This window comes from Scyliorhinus canicula, chromosome 10 (assembly GCF_902713615.1).
Source record: "Scyliorhinus canicula chromosome 10, sScyCan1.1, whole genome shotgun sequence".
In the NCBI taxonomy this organism is placed as follows: Eukaryota; Metazoa; Chordata; class Chondrichthyes; order Carcharhiniformes; family Scyliorhinidae; genus Scyliorhinus; species Scyliorhinus canicula.
The window spans coordinates 160,834,956-160,845,779 of NC_052155.1; the positions used below are offsets into that span (position 1 = coordinate 160,834,956).

Here is a 10,824-nt window from a genome sequence, read left to right on the forward strand (position 1 = left end):
TTTCAAGTCTGTGTATTTCCCGATGTGGGTGATTTTGAACAGAGTTTTCTTGATGGAATCATCGGGCAGGATGGACATCAAGCTGCCGATTTGGTCGCCACCCGTTTCACGCTGCTAAACAAGGCCAATTTCAGTCCTCTAGTTATTTTAATTGGAATTGGACGGTGACATGAACAGGTGCAGAAACATCTATAGTATAAAGGGTTAGTATCCATTACGCTAATGGCTAATATGCATCATCAGCAGGTCACATGTCTCTAGAACTCAGCGAGAGATGCCGCTGGAGTGCTTATTGTCCGTCTACATAGTTGTGAGCAGTTAGCAAATGTTCGGAAGTTTCTTGTTTACAATAAGTCTCTATTAAGTACACCACGCAGGGTCCATTTCCAGTATTACTTCATGGTGGCAGTAGTAAAGTAACCAATTCACAATCCCCAGCAAAACGCCAGTGGCAGGAAAAGAAAGGCCATCGAACAGACAACAATAAGAGAAAGACTTCAGAAAGAAATAGAAAAGGAAAATGCCAACCAAGTCCCAAGACAGTCGATTAAAGTAACAAATGGCCACGGAAAAACCCTACCTGTGCACAACTTTTCTGACCAGGTGTCAGGCCCGACCAAGCCTCACACTGGAAAGACTGGTGTGCTTCAGGCTTAATGCTATAGCCTGATAAAGAGTAGGTTAGCACACTCCTCTATTTCATTAGCAGCAGTGCAGATGGCATTTTAGTAAGCAAGATTGTTAAAGAGGACACAACAACCTATAAAAAGGCTATTAAGGCCTTTGATTTGTATTTCATGCTTCAGAGGAACATTATTATTGACCAAGCACTATCTGACTGTGGACGGCTGGGTTCCCAAAGACTAGCGACCAAGGACTTATAACAAAAAATAGTTTATTCATTAGCTGAGCAATTACTACATACTTCTACTCTGCCCACTCTCCGGGAAGAACTCCCACGCTTTCGTCATGTGACCTCTATGTCATCACGTATCAAGTGACCACTTGATCTACATCTTCTCCATTTAAGTTGGACAGCCGGTGGTACTGAGATGTAACAGTATGCATGAATATTAATTGTGCACAGATCATTTTATAAAAGTTCCAGACCCAGACATGCTCTATGCCATAGGAGTAGCAACCACCGACAGTACTCCTGCAAGAACGACATGATCACTTAGCCTGCCTCGAGAGTATTAGACCCCATGGAGCAAGGATTCTCAGCCTGCGAATAGCACTTGGTTGCAGTCTTTTGGGCAGTACAGTACTTTGTGTCCATCACAGGCCTTAACTCTGTAACGATCTTGACCGAGCACACCCCACGCAACTATTACTAGACGGTAGATTAAAGTACAGCCAAATCAGAGCAGATTGCTGGACACTACTAGAGCATAGAACAGTACAGCACAGAACAGGCCCTTTGGCCCTTGATGTTGTGCCGAGCAATGATCACCCTACTTAAACCCACGTAACCCGTATACCCGTAACCCAACAATCCCCCCATTAACCTTACACTACGGGCAATTTAGCATGGCCAATCCACCTAACCCGCACATCTTTGGACTGTGGGAGGAAACCGGAGCACCCGGAGGAAACCCACGCACACACAGGGAGGACGTGCAGACTCCACACAGACAGTGACCCAGCCGGGAATCGAACCTGGGACCCTGGAGCTGTGAAGCATTGATGCTAACCACCATGCTACCGTGAGGCCCTACTGTTACAAGGCAGTACGGGAAAACGCACCAAGACCCACACATTTCTGGCCGATAATCACCAATATGCAGGACCCCATGAGTGCCAGATCATAGCAGCCCAACACCACACAGGACCCTTTATCCCAAAGTCACTACACCCACAAGCAGGCAGTAAGACACAGGATTTCCAAACCATAGGGGGCACTTAAAACATTTATGTAGACGGTTCTTCCACAATCGAAAATGGAGTTAGAATTACTGGTTGTGGAATTTACATGGAAGACACGCAGGGACGCCCACTAGAAGAAATCTCTTTAAAATTGCCCGGTCACCTAAATTCACAAGCAGCAGAACTTGCAGCCATAGCCCATGTATTCAGCACCCCGACTCTTTTCCAACTCCCATGGACATACACTCGGACAGCCTGTATGTGTGCAACAGCCTAACAGAATTCCTGCCCCTGTGGGAATCTCAAGGTTTTGTTTCAGTCGATGGAAAACCCCTACCCTCTGCCCCGTTGTTAAAGCACATTCTCAAAGCAGCCTCAGACAGCACATACGGTATTATTAAAGTAAGAAGCCGTCATCGCTTGTCCCCACCCGGTAATGTAAAGACAGGTGCCTTAGCCAAAGCAGGATCACGCCACGGTCACTGCTGGCAGCCACCCGAAAGCGAACCGATACACTCAGTCCAGGTTTCCCAGACCTGTATTGAGGATCTATCCCAAGCCCAAAAAGCAGAAGACACCCTCCAACAGGTTTTAGACGACAACTTCCCAGCCCCCTATGATAAATGGAAGGACGCACTGACTGTACAGGACAGCATAGTTTAAAAAACGGAATTTATGTGGTTCCCCACCCAGGACAGAAACCATGTACCAATTTCATGACGGACACGGACATCAGGGGCTAGAGAAAATTATTGCCCATTTCAGACCTTTGTGATGGTGGCCCGATTTAAAAAGCAATGTAACCCATTATGTCGAGAATTGCCTTATCTGTGCACAGAACAATCCTGAACGTTACTAAAAGAAAGGACAATTACGTCACACCCGACCTGTGAATGGCCCTTGGACAAATTTGCAACTCAATTACATTGGCCCCTTCCCCCTTGCAGAAACGGTTTCAAGTACGTGCTGGTTGTAATCGACACCTTTACTAAATGAGTAGAAGCATTTCCCTCAGGGACAAACACAGCAAAGGCCACCGCTAAGATTTTGACCCAACAGATATTCACACGCTGGGGTCTCCCCCGCAGCGTTGAGTCAGATCAAAGTTCCCACTTCACCAGCAGAGTCATGCAAAATGTTTTCACATTTTTTGGGATCAAGCAGAAATTCCATATGGCATATCACCCCCAATCTAGTGGCATTGTCGAGAGAATGAATCGAACTTTAAAAGCGACCATTAGGAAGATGGTGCAACAAAATAATACCACGTAGGACACAGTCCACCCCCCCCCCCCCCCCCCTCCACACTCTCATGACCGGGCTGCCCATGAAGGGTATTGTATATTTATTAGGCTTCGATCTGGCAAGCCCCACAGTAACTGCCCTCACCCACGAAAAAGCAGTCCAACAGGTTACAGATAACATTAAAGCGGCACAACTCGCTAAAGCTGTCCGATTAGGCGCTAGAAGGAAGCAGATTAAAACCAGCTTTGACAAAACCGTCCACCCCGGAGAGTACACAGTCAGTCAGCAAGTAATGGCTTTCACTTTACAACCCCAGTTCTTTCCTCTCCCCAAAATTTGCAGGACCGCACTCCATTTCAGACAAAATAACCCCTCCGTGTACAAGATAATGTACCCCAATAGTAAAACAGGTTGGTTCCACATCAACCAACTTAAAGTCTACGGATCCCAATGTAGCCACTCCCACCACATCTCTCTGGCAATTGGAGACAATTCCCGCCCATCGACAACCTAATCCGACCCCTACGCCAACCCTCCCCCAGCCATGCCGGCATTTATCCCTTGTCTACGCCCACAGACCTGAACTTGTCTCCACCCACAGGTATGGACTTTCACCTTGAACTTGACTCCAACGACAGCGAGAGCCTCCCGGATTTGATTACTATCCCTGAACACTGGCGCGATCTCTCTTCCCCCAGTCACTCCAGCCCTCGGACCCACGACTTAGCTATCTTTGACCCCCTATATGCCCTCCCCCAGCCACCGCCACAGCCACCGCCCAACCACAGTAACTTGCACTCCGCTCCCACCGCCCCCACGCCTCACGTCAAGCAAGCCCCTCTTTGGCACCGCGACAACTCTTGCAGACTAGCAAGGCACGACAATTCGGAATATCCGACGGCCCACGCGGCCAAGGCACAGAAATGGCAGACACGAGTCTGGCAACCGGAAGCCTCAACCTCCCATGGTTGTGATTGAAGAAAAGACTGGTCAGAGAAATTGTCCGCCCACTCGCCACATCGACCACAAGCTGCGAGAGTCTCTGTACTTTAAAAATTTGCAATTCTTGTCTCTCCAAAATGGTATTTCAAAAAAAAAAGAGGGAGTCACACATGGTGACAATCATAACGGGTAATTGGAGTAAGGAGAGAAAGACTAATGAAACGAGACATTGATCAAAGTTAATAACAGATACTATGCTTGCACCCCCAGGATCACCCGGAAAACAGAAAACACAGGATGAAGCAGGACTGCTGGCATGCGTTTGGACTTCTGCAACTGCACGTGCAACACACGTTCGTTACAAACCCCACACCAGCCCCGAACACTACCACACACAACAGGCCACCACCAGCCCGGACACTACACCACACATAAATTAAATGTTTTATCGTGACCTAAATTATAGTGACCGTTAGAGACTAATTAATTTATGAATGAAAAAAATGAAATGAAAATCGCTTATTGTCACAAGTAGGCTTCAAATTATATTACCTTGAAAAGCCCCTAGTCGCCACATTCCAGCGCCTGTTCGGGGAGGCTGATACGGGAATCGAACCGTGCTGCTGGCCTGCCTTGGTCTGCTTTCAAAACCAGCGATATGAATGTATTAATGAAATATTACGTAAGTGGCCCAAACCAGAAGATAGAGTAGAGTAGAACTTTGCCTTGACCAAGGGTGACCGGTCCACCAAGGATGAACAGGGATCGCGTTCAGGATCAACAGGACAGGATGTATCCATCTAAGATAGCTACCTGCAAAGGACCATGGTAATTATGGCCAATCCAGGACTCAGACAGATGCAGAGCCTGTGTGTATTTGAAACACAGGTAACTAGACCTGATCAAAACCCCCCGCTCGTTTGCATTTTAATGGCACATTTTCCCAGGACAATAGAACTCCAATCAAGAAACCGGTACAGCCACAGACTGATCGGCACCACTCCCTTTACTCAGAAAGCCAAACTGCCAAGGTCAATGACCTCTAAGGACCCGCCCAGCTGCCAAGGCACCCGCCCCTTTATTGGCCAAAATCGAAGACAGTGATCAGAGCCCTGTAGAACTATTGGGTCCAAGGTTAAGGACCGCCCCAAAGAACACAAAATCCCAGAGCGATAAAAGAGAGCACAGCCATGTGTTCTGTCTCTTTTGGATCAGGCCTGTGCCAACCCAAATGTAGCAGGAACAGCCAGCCAAGTTCAAGCACAATGATTGCTACCTGATGGATGAGCCCAGCAGAGACAGAGCCGCTTTCTTCTAACCAGTCAAGTGAAATCTGTGTTATTCATTGTGTCTGAATAAAGCTCATAGTTTTAAAGTTGAAGTAGATGCTTTATTTTGAGTTTGTTCTCTCTCCAGCATTTATACTATGTTACATCTGAGCTGCCTGTCTGTGTCCTGCTCACCAGCTGCTGTTCCTGTGAAGAGTGCCTGACTTCCTGTTTGTCTGTATCTATACATCTCTCATGCTCCCTCTAGTGATTGCTTAGCTGTATTGCATTTACATTGATGCCTTGTATATATACACAGATATGCAGATCACTACAAAATCCAGATAAAGGCCTTACCCATTTGCACAGTGCTGGTCGCCCTGAAGTTAAGTATAGGTTATTGTAGCTGATAGATGTAGTTTAACCCGTAGTAGATATTGTGTTTGCATGTCGAGGTAACTCTTGTGTATGGAAATAAACAATCTTTTGAACAAACTAACTGGTTGTGTGGTCATTTGATCGATATAAGGAAAGGCTTGTAGTTCACCAACATTATTAATATTAGCAACAGTATTGGCGACGCTGTTGGAATCGAAAACGAGCAACAGCACTCCAGATCCAAACGCTGGCAAATGTTGGACTACATTATTCTACAACACAAATATCTCAACGCTCTACCCGTTGACTTGTCAGGAGGATTGTGCAGCACTTATATATGGAATCTTGATAGTTGTACTGGACAGATTAGACAGCACAAACAGAGCAATAATTCATGAGCCATGCTAATAGGATTGTGCGCTTGTTTAATTCCCCAACTCCTTAGATTAATCATGGTCCCACTTGCAACAAATTTCCTCCACAAAGCATATTTTAAAAGGGATTTTATCACCTCAAGGCTGGCGAATGAATCTGAACATTGTTAAGAGGACAAAATCCAATCTAACAGATCATGAGATTACATTTTAAAAATATAAAAAGCAAGCTGCCTGAGCAAATGTAATTAAATGGAAAAGGGTTCAGTAAAACCACCAGTAATCAGAAGCAGCACTTGATTTACAAGCAGCATTCATTTTAATATCACTATGGCGAAAGCTTTCAGCCAGACTTGTCTGGCACATAATTAAACAAACTCAATCGACATTTTAAATAAGTGTGCTGAATGTATTCAAACAAAATCCAGTGATATTACAATAATTCATTAGACTGTGCAAATCGAGTGTATTGAAGTGCTGGAATCAAAGAGCTTTATGGATTCACAAAAGATTTAGAGAGTGGCAATTATAAGTCCATTTTAAATTAAATGTGGAATGCAAAATGGGCTGACAATTTGCTATTGTGTTTGTTTTGTGCCACTTGCCAACGCAAACAGGTATAAGTGCGACTCCAGAAACTTTGGGCTAGATTTTCAAACACCCACATGGACAAGGCACATTTTGAATGCAGCACACTCAAATGAAGTCTCGGTCTCCCAATGCCCCTGTGGTAAGTGGCGATTTTCAAAAGGGAAGTGTGGGGGATGGGGGACCAGCCAGACAGCCACCTGCACACCTCCAATTAACTCATTGAAAAGCTTGTTAATGGGCTGGAGAGGAAAAGGAAATCACATTTTCAAAGGTAAAGAGGGAAGCACAGCAGGGAGCCATTATTTGTGGTGTCTTTATTCTTTCACGAGATGTGAGTGTCACTGGCAAAGCTGCCATTTGATGCCAATTGCCCTTGAACTGAATGGTTTGCTAGGCCATTTTAGAGGGTAGTTAAGTCTCAATCAGACAAATCTTGGGAAGGAGAACAATAGTCAAACTGCTGGGTGAGCTTAATTCCGTCAAGGTGGCCTTTTAATGAGCACGCATAAGATGCTAATGAATGCAAATTGGGTTCCCGAAATTGTTTGCCGGGATGCTTGACCTGCCTCAGAAGTCTCAAGAACAAAGTTCCTGCAGTTCATCCAAAGATCGGTAAACAGATTTTTTTTTGCCTCTTACCAAACTACAATCACTCACCTGCCATGGTTCCTGATACAAATGGGACCAGGCAATTCCTCCCAAGAAGTTTGCAAAGGAACATAGGTAGCTTAAGTGAATGGGTAAAAGTTGGAGTATGATGTGGGAAAATGTGAACTTTTCCACTTTGGCAGGAACAATAGAAAAGCAGAATATTATTTAACTGGAAAGAGATTGCAGAACTCTGAGGTACTGAAGGATTTGGGTGTCCTGGTACAAAAATCACAAAATGCTAGTTTACAAATACAGCAAGGAAGTCAAATGGAATCTCACAGAATCACTCTAGTACAGAAGGAGGCCTTTGGCCCATCGAGCCTGTACCGAATCTCTGAAAGAACACTTTGCCTCGGCTCATGCCCCCATCCCATGCTGGTAACTCCACCTAATGTTTTGTACAATAAAGGGCAATGTTGCATGTCCAGTCCACCTAACCTGCACATCTTTGGACTGTGGGAGAAAACTGGAACATCTGGAGGAAACGCACGCAGATATGGGGAGAATCTGCAAACTCCACACAGTCACCCAAGATCGGAATTGAATTCAGGTCCCTAGGTTCTATGAGGCAGCAGTGCTAACCACTGTGCCACCGTGCAACCCACTGAATGTTGTCATCTATTGCAAGTTATACAGGACATTAATGAGACTACGTCCAGAGTACTGTGGATAGTTTTGGTCTCATTTAAGAAATTATATAAATGCATAGGAAACAGTTCAGAGAACGTTTATTCGACTGATAGCTGGGATAGGGGATTTATCTTTAGAGGGGAGATTGTACACACTATGCCTATTTCCATTGGAGTTCTGAAGATTGAGAGATGATTGCATTGGACCACATAATATCCTGAGGAGGCTTAACAAGGTGGATGTTAAAAGGATGCTTCTCCATGTGGGAGGGACTAGAACTAGAAGACACAGTTTTAAAATAAAGGGTCTCCCATTTAAGACGGAGATAAGAAAAAGTCTCCGCAGGAGGAAAGGTTTCAGATTCCTGGACCATTGGGATCTCTTCCGGGGCAGGTGGGACCTGTACGAGAAGGACAGGGTGCACCTAAACTTGGGGGGGGGGGGCATCAATAACCTGGCTGGGAGGTTTGCTAGAGTCACTCGGGAGTATTTAAACTAGTACAGCAGGGGGATGGGAACCAGAGCATTAGCTTAGAAGGTGAAATAGAGAACAAAAATAAGAGAACAACATCACCCTCAGGCAGAGCAAAAAAGGTGAAAAGTATGAGAAGGGAGGTGGTCAATGCAGGACTGAAGGTAATGTACCTGAATGTGTACAGAATACGGAACAAGGTAAATGAGCTTGTTGCGCACATTGAAATTGGCCGGTGCGATGTTGTGGGCATCACAGAGATTCAGCTGCAACGGGATCAGGGCTGGGATCTAAATATACAAGGATATGTGTCCAATCAAAAGGACAGGCAGATGGGCAAAGGAGGTGGTATTGCATTGTTAGTACAGAATGAAGTTAAATCAACAGCAAGGAGCGATATAGGATCAAAAGGCATAGAATGAAATGAAATGAAAATCGCTTATTGTCACGAGTAGGCTTCAATGAAGTTACTGTGAAAAGCCCCTAGTCGCCACATTCCGGCGCCTGTCCGGGGAGGCTGGTACGGGAATCTCTGTGGGTAGAGTTGTGGAATCGCAAAGGTAAAAAGAACCTAATGGGAATTATGTACAGGCCCCCTAGCAGTAGTTAGGATGTGGAACAGAAAATAAATCAGGTGACAGGGAAGGCATATAAAAAAGGCAATATTACAATGATCATGGGGGACTTCAACATGCAGGTGGACTGGGAAAATCAGGTTGGCAGTGGATCCCAAGAAAAGGAATTTGTGGAATGTCCAAGAGATGTTGTTTTGGAGCAGCTTGTGACAGAACCTACCAGGGAACAGTCAATTCTGGATTTGGTGATGTGTAATGAAGCAGACTTGATTAGGGAACTTAAGGTGAAGGAACCCTTTGGGAGCAGTGACCACAGTATGAGTTTGAGAGGGAGACGCTGGAATCAGATGTAACGGTATTACAATTAAATAAGGGTAACGACAAAGACATGAGGGAGGAGCTGGCTAGAGTTGATTGGAAAAGGAGCTTAGCAGGGAAGACAGTGGAACAGCAATGGCAGGAGTTTTTGGGGGTTATTCGGGAGGCACAACAGAAATTCATCCCAAGGAGCAGGAAACATGCTGAGGGGAGAGCAAGGCATCCACGGCTGATGAGGGAAGTCAAGCACAGCATAAAAGCAAAAGAAAAAGCATACAAAATGGCGAGGATTAGTGGGAAGCCAGAGGATTGAGAAGTCTATAAAAGTGAGCAGAGGACAACTAAAAAAGCAAAAGAGAGAAAAGATGAAATATGAGTGCAAGCTAGCTAGTAATATAAAAGAAGATAGGAAGAGTTTTTTTCAAGATATAAAAGGTAGGAGAGAGGCAAAAATAGACATTGACCACTGAAAATGTGGCTGCAGAAGTAATAATAGGAAACAAAGAAATGGCAGAGGAATTGAATAGTTACTTTGCATCAGTCTTCACGATGGATGACACCAGTGGGATGCCAGAGCTCCAGGAGAACCAATGGACAGAGGTGTGTGCGGTGGCCATAACTAATGAGATGGTTCTGGGGAAACTGAAAGGTTGAAAGGTAGATAAATCACCTGGATCGGATGGAGTACACCGAAAAGAGATAACTGAGGAAATTGTGGAGGCATTGGTGGTGATTGTTCAGGAATCACTGGAGACAGGTTCGGTCCCAGAGGACTGGAAAGTGGCTAATATAACACTGCTCTTTAAGAAAGGAGGGAGGCTGAAGATAGGAAATTATAGGCCAGTTAGCTTGTCTTTGGTCATTGGTAAGATTTTAGAGTCCATTATTAAAGATGAAATCGCAGAGTACTTGGAAGAGCATGATAAAATAGGATTGAGTGAGCACAGACTTTTCAATGGGAGGTCATGTTTGACAAATCTGTTAGAGCTCTTTGAGGAGGTAACAAGGAAGTTAAACAAAGGAGAACCAGTGGTTGTGATTTATTTAGATTTCCAGAAGGCCTTTGTCAAGGTGTCACATTGGAGACTGTTAAATAAGTTAAGAGCCCATGATGTTAAGTTTAAGATCCTGGCAAGGATAGAGGATTGGCTGACTGGCAGAAGGTCGAGAGTGGGGATAAAGGGATCTTTTTCAGGATGGCAACCGGTGACTAGTGGTGTGTCTCAGGGGTCAGTGCTGGGCCCACAACTTTTCACAATATACATTAATAACCTGGAAGAATGAACTGAAGGCATGGTTGCTAAGTTTGCAGATGATACAAATATCTGTAGAGGGACAGGTAGTAATGAGAAAGCAGGGTGGGGGGGGGGGCGGGGGGGGGGGCTGCAGAAGGACTTGGACAGGCTAACAGAGTGGGCAAAGAAGTGGCAGATGGAATACCAGGTGGAAAAGTGTGAGGTTATGCACTTTGGAAGGAGGAATTATTATGGGCCCCGGCTTAGAAACTCCAAAGT

General features: G+C 45.1%; 1 long non-coding RNA gene across 1 annotated transcript in view; it reads left to right on the forward strand.

Moving 5' to 3' along the window:
* LOC119972118 overlaps positions 1-4,566 on the forward strand; it is an 89,071-nt gene extending 84,505 nt beyond the window's left edge. The window contains exon 3 of the long non-coding RNA XR_005462006.1: positions 4,324-4,566. This is a non-coding gene — a long non-coding RNA (uncharacterized LOC119972118). The remainder of the gene's footprint in view (positions 1-4,323) is intronic.
* The last annotated feature ends 6,258 nt before the right edge of the window (positions 4,567-10,824 follow it).